Source organism: Equus caballus, chromosome 12, assembly GCF_041296265.1.
Source record: "Equus caballus isolate H_3958 breed thoroughbred chromosome 12, TB-T2T, whole genome shotgun sequence".
Lineage (NCBI taxonomy): Eukaryota > Metazoa > Chordata > Mammalia > Perissodactyla > Equidae > Equus > Equus caballus.
The window spans coordinates 30,644,797-30,651,763 of record NC_091695.1 but is presented as its reverse complement, the minus strand read 5'-3'; the positions used below and the strand labels follow the sequence as shown (position 1 = coordinate 30,651,763).

At 39.4% G+C, this 6,967-nt stretch overlaps 1 pseudogene; it reads left to right on the top strand.

Annotated features, from left to right (window-relative positions):
- Nucleotides 5,742-6,652, top strand: OR4D40P (olfactory receptor family 4 subfamily D member 40, pseudogene; annotated as a pseudogene).

Sequence of the window (6,967 nt, the reverse complement as noted above, 5' to 3'; positions counted from 1 at the left end):
ATATGGACCTCACCAACTACAAATCCTGTGACCTCATGCGAGGTCCTTACCCGAACCTTCCTCTGAACCACAGGTCCACTGGCCATGCCTCCACCGCTCTCCCTCCGTGCCCTGGGCTTAGCTTGAGCACAGCACTCAGGACCTTGTTTCCAATTCCCTGTCCTCCTTATTCCTATCTCCCCTGGTAGAAAGAGGCTTTACTTGTTGTATCCCCAGCATCTGGCACAGAAAGTAGAACATGGAAAATACTCATAGAAGTTTTTCAGTTACAAAACTCAATGAATGAATATTGCCTCTAACTCTCTTCTGCTCCTCTCAAGTCATTGGAGAATAGGGTTAAGAAAACAGTTAATTTGTTATTATTCTCTGTTACCATGTCTCCCTAAAAATGACAGAAACATGCAAAGCTACATCAGACTATGCATATGCATTCAGAAGGGTTGGCATGAAGTGGGAAACATTATTCAATATATCAGCTTGGCTTTTATTTGTTTACTTTTTACAGCTGCTGGGAGTTGGATATTTTTTCCTCTCATTTCTGGAGGTACATCCTAGATTTTAGAATCTTTGAAACTAGAAATATGTTCATGTCACAGTACAAATCTCAGTCCAAAAATCAGACATGCAAATGTCCTCAGGTGGGGATGTGCCCAGAGCATCCAAGAAACAGCAAGGAGGCCTTTGTAAGTAAATGAAAGGAGGAGAGATCTAGTAGTTGAGGTCGGAGAGATAATGGAGCCATAGGACCAGGTCTTTAGGAAGGTTTAGACCATTATGAGGATTTTGATTTTCACATTAAACAGGATGGGAGGCAATTGGAGGGCTTTGAAGAGCAGAATAGTGATGCATGTTTTAACAGAATTGCAGGGGCTACTGTTATGCCTAGACTGAAGAGGGATGAGGACAAAAACAGGGAGACCAATTAAGAGGCTACTGCAATAGTCCCATGAAACAAATAATGAAGACATGATTTAGGGTAGTAACAGTGGAGGTGGTGAGAATATCAAAAAACTCTGAAGGCAAGCAAGTAGGATTTGTTGAAGGATCCAGCATGGATATTCTGGTTGCATGTGTATCCTGTGAGAACTACATTACCTATTTTGTTCATCAGCTCTTTGAGAGCTCCCTCACTCTCACCTACATAACCTCTTCAGGTCCAACAGCTCCTTCCAATACTTGAGTATCACACTTCAGGAATCACCTTGTGTGCATGAAACTGCCTAAGGAAGTTGCTCAGAATCCTGAAGAATCAACGTTAACATCCCAAAAGAAAAGCTATCAAGAGGAAATGTCGGGAGTAATGTGGAATTCTGGCTAAATTGACTTAACAAGATTATCACTAAAGCCACGCCAAGGTGATCAGACATCACTTGGGGGATGGTGGAGGTTGAGGAATCTGAATAGAGGGTGATAGGATATGGAGGATGAGAGATTTTGGCTAAACTGGCTTAGCAGGATTTTTGCTAAAATTGGACAATGCAGAGACAAGCATGGAGGTCCAAAAGTTGAAGCCCAGTTGAAAAGTTCAGGGGAGCCTGAGTAGAATATGGTCAAGGAGAGAATCTTTATCACTGCTAGAAAATTTTAGACCCTAGACAAAAAGTGTGTCTCTAAGCATATGTGCCTGAGTCATATCTTAATTAGTCCCACTGAAACCACCTAACCATCAGCAGAATTTTTCCACAGCCACAACCAACTATATTCCCTCTGATACTTCTCACACTAGTTTGGAGATCAAGGAATTGGGAAACATGATGGAGCACTGTCAATCAGTGTGGACAAACCAAGAAAATATTATTTCCTGAGTCTGCCAGTTTCCGTATAACGATAGAAGGGAAGCCGCTGAAATCACTGGCTTTGAGAGGGGTATTTAACAGAATTTTCTAAAGCTAAGTGAATCCCAAGGTACGTGAGAACATTACTTAAGATATTGGAGAAGGAGATTGGAGACTTTAGGCAAGAAATATAGCTCTATATGAGGGTGAACGCCAGTGCTGTCTGGGTATCTATGCACAAGCATGAGAAAAGAGTGCGAATAATTGAACTCTAGATGTAATCGTTACTATTCATAAATACATTCTGTCTAAAAATAATGTAGTAAGTACACAAGATGCTACATTCCAGGGTGAAACTTCAGTGACAGGCAGCACAGCTAAGAAATATGAACAAAGAGAATATTGTGAAGTGAGAGTCATAGAAAGGAATTCAGTTTGGAATTGGGGAAAAGGCAACTCTTTTTTTTCCTTGAATCCCTTGAATTACACAAAGAAGAGATTATTGTCAGGCTTCTTTCCTGTAGATGGATCTCCTCAGATTGAAATCTACAGAGTTGCTTCTTATACTAAATTTAAAACTAGAAAGAAAATAAAATGTGTCAAACCTTATAAAAGTTGGAAGAATAGTGCAATGAACACCTACATACCCTTCCCTAGATTTACCAAAGAATAAAAATTGTATGGCAATGATATTCTTTCATATATCTTTCCATGCTCACATACTTGTGTCCTTTCTTTCCAGACAAACTTCTGTCTCATGAGCAACTTGTATATATTCAAGTGATCCCCTAAAGCCAGATCTTCTGTTCTCTCCCCTCCCATATACTGCAAACATAGATGTCACCGCTTCCATGCAGGTTTCTCTGAGCCTCTAGGTGAGAAGTCGCCCATTTCTCACACACAGCTCATTTGTCTTTAGACGGTCCCCAACACTCCCATATCACTGTTAGATTTCAGTTCTTTTTCTACTGCTTTTGGATTATATTCCTTTCTCTCAAATAACCTTGAACCCTGTCAATTTTATATCAATATTTGCTAAATAATTAGATGGATTAAAAATAGGGAAAAATGGAGTAGAAGATGGAGGATGTTGCCTGAATTACCAAAGGTAGTTTGTGAACACAGGACCTATTCCTTTCTGACAAATAGGCCTGACTTGGGGTCTAAGGTACTATCTACCTTCTACCCTTCTGTGTAGACCATAATCTGTTATTTACATGGGGGTCCCTGTGGAGTGCTTTCATAACTAGTTTGGACCTCCACGATATCTCTAGTAACTAAAATGAGGAGATGTTTTCTGGTGATCATTTCTGCTCTTTAACTATTAGAATTGATGGCTCAGCTGCCATTTAGTTCAACACAATCCATTTCCTGATAAGCCTCCAGTGTTAAGGTTAGCCAACATAGTACTAATCATAACAGATGACCAGCCATGTATTCTGAGACTCTGCATATGTTAATTCACCTAATCCTCATAACTTCCCTGTGAGGTGGGTGTTACTATAATCCCTATTCCACAGATGAAGAAGGGGAGACTCCATGAGGTCTCACTTACCCAAATGACACAGTGACAAAGCCAAGACTTGAGCCCAGGTGGCTCTCATTGCAGAGAACTACACTGGACTTCTCTGGTCTGCTACGATGATGTCAGATAATAAGCCAAACCAAGAAGGTACCCCCTTGCTACCATACACTGTCACCACCCTCTGGGCTACTCTCATTGACACTGGGAGAGAACACTTGCAATTTCCCCCAAAATGGTATGTCCTGTTCAAGCTCTTTCAGAATACATGTTCTGGGAAATGTACAGTTCCTCTAAAAGATTATCAGTATATTTAAAGAAGCTGTGTGTCTGTGACACTTACTAACCTGGAATTTTTCTTTAAGGTAACACAAGTGTAAGCTCACATATTGATTAGGCAATGCTCTAAATATTGATGCTTTTGCATAGATTCACTCATTTAATCTTCACAAAAATCACATGAGGGAAACGCTATTGTTTCCAAATACCGATGCAGGGGCAGAGGCCAAAGGGCTAAATTAGCTTCTCTTGTAGCATAATGAGTAAGTGGCCAGCTAGGAGTTGATCAGGCTGTGGGATGTCAGAAGCTCCCAGGTATCTCCCTGTATGCTATGATACCTTTTTGTAGCTATTTTAGTTTTCCATATTAAGTAGACTTGGGACAAAATTGAGTACAGACAAAAGAAAACTTGAAAGGAATGTAGCAAGGTGAAAAGAAATATCTTCGTTTGTACTGAGAAACACACTCAAAAAGTGGGAGAAGTGACTTTCACCTTTTGTTTCTCTTTATGGTAAGAAAAGGAAGATAAACTGCAAAGAAAGAAATTAAAGTCCATTTCAAAGATTGATGGAAAAAAAGAAGGCATTTAAAAACAATACAATTATATAGTGAGTATATGCTTAACATTTTAAAAAACTGACAAACAGCTTTCAAAAGTGATTGCACCATAGTACTTTCCCACCAGAGTTTCAGTTCCTCTGCATTTTTGTTGACTGTTGGTACAAGTCTTTTTTCTTTTAGCTGTTCTAATTGGTGTGTACTCTTATCTCAGTAGTGTTTTAATTTACATTTCCCATGATAAATGATGCTGAGCATCTTTTCTTATACTTATATGCTGTCCGTGTATCTTCTTGTTGAGGTGTCTGTTGAAACTTTTTGTCACTTTTTTAAAATTCAGTTGTTTGTTCTCTTATTATTGAATTTTAAGACTTAAAGCCATTCTACTCCTAGGTACTTACCCAAGAGAAATGAAAACATATGTCCCCCGAAGACCTGTACACAAATATTCGTAGCGGCTTTATGTGTAATAGTCAAAACCCAGAAACAACCCAAATGTCCGTCAACAAGTAAATGGATAAACAAAACTGGCATATCTATGCAATAAAAAAACCCAAAATATTGGTACACACAAAAACTTGGATGAATTTTATGAGTGAAACAAGCCAGACAATAAGGGAGTGCATATTGTAGGAATTCTTTTGTAGAAAATGCAAATGAATGGATAGTGACAGAAAGCACATCAATGGTTGCCTGAAGAAGAATGGGTAGAGAGGACATATGACAAAGTGTGACAAGAACACTTTTGGTGTCAACAAAGTGTTAATTATCTTAAACATAGTGATGATGTCATAGGTATATGCTTATGTCAAAGCATATCAAAGTGTACTCTTCAAATATGAGTCTGTTGAATGTCATTGATAGCACAATAGAAAAATAACTTTTAAAAATAAATTTGAACAATGAGAAGAAGAGAAGCTCTAAGTTACCACTTTTCTTTTAATACTTTAGGAGCTATTCAACAGCCAAGGGTTTTGGTACCTAAAGAAGTTTAAGGTAAAGACAGAAACAAAGTAGTCCCCTTAATGAAGAATAGCGGAACAGAAAATTTTATGGCTTTAAAATTTTCTAATTTTTCATAGCATTAAATTTGTGATTTAAAAGAGGGAGGCATGCTTCTGTAGAATTCAGTCCAAAGAGAACTATTTTTCAGATGGGGGTTCTTAAACTCTTTAAATGGAGAACTCAGTCTGGAAAAAAACCCACACTCCTGTGGAAAATCAAAGGCCCCCAGTCATACCAAATAGGCACTGCCTTATCCATACACAAAAGTGCATCCATCTTTATATCCTTCATGCCACAATAGTCCATTTCTGAATATTTAACATCCACTTGTTCACCTTGGATACTTAGAAATTATATGCTAAGAACATTGTTTTTATGCATTTTCTAAAATATTTGTAATTTACACAAGAAATAATTAAATGCATGCTTGTGTAAAAGATGTCATTTTCGACACGTTAGACATAACCTCGACCAGCTCTTCATGTCTTCAGACCTAATACTTGTCTCCATAAACCTGAATCTATTAGGGGAGAGTAAACCCTTTCTGAAATAACACTTTTAATTTTTTCCAAGTTACATGAGGAAGAACAAACATGATTCGATGGAGTTGGGAAATGGCCCCAGGGGAAAAGAATTTATATTTCTGGGACTTACTCAGTCCTAAGACATAAGCTTGGTCTTGTTTCCCTTTTCATACTTTGTGTACTTGACATCTCTGTTGGGAAACCTCCTCATCATGGTCACCTTGACCTTTGAATCTCACCTTCGCACCCACACATACTTCCTCCTCCACAATCTAGCCACGTGTGACGTGTTTCTCCTCAATCACTGCTCTGAAGGTCTTAATAGACCTTCTGTCAAATACAAAGCTGCATGACATATCCTATACAAGCTGCATGACACAGATGTTTTTCTTCCATCTCCTTGGTGGAGCAGACATTTTTTTCTCTCTCTGTGATGGTGTTTGATTGCTAGATAGCGATCACCAAGCCCCTGCATGATGTGCCCATCATGATTAGGGGGCTATGCACTGCCCTCATTTTGGCTTCCTGGGTGGGAGGCTTTGTCCACTCTATCGTGGAGATATGCCTATTGCTGCCCCCACCCCTTGCTGTGGACCCAGTGTTCTTGACACCTACTGTGATGGTCCACAGGCCCTCAAACTCATCTGTATCTTTGCACTTGAGCTCGTGATGATTTCGAACAACGGCTTACTCAATACCCTGTGGTTTATCTTCCTGCTTGTGTCCTACACAGTCATCCTAATGATACTCAGGTCTCAGGCAGGGGAGGGCAGGAGGAAAGCCATCTTCACCTGCACCTCACACATCCCAGTTATACACTTTCTGCCCTGCATCTATGTCTATACCTGGCCCTTCACTGCCCTTCCCACAAATAAGGCCATGCGTCACATTCACTGTCATCTCCCTTCTGCTGAACCCCTTGATCTACACTCTGAGGAACCAGAAAACGAAGTCAGCCATTAGGAGACTGAAGAGAAGACTCATGCCTTCTGTGGTGGAACAAAGTAAGAGTCTCCTACCTCTTCATCACCAAAGGCTCTTTTCATTATTTTTCTCATAGAGTCCTATATATATACTCAAATATTTTGTCAATAAATCAACTATAGTTGCTAGGTAACAATATATTTTTCTAGCTAAGTTAACAGGTTGCTGGTAACCCAAGCTTCTGGTAAGCATGATGTAACTAGTGTTATAGGATTCACCTGATTGATGTATTTCCACTCAAAGATCAAAGTAGCAATGTGTCAATCAAGGAAACTATATGGCAGATGAAGAGATTGTTGAATCCAACTCCTTTTCAAGA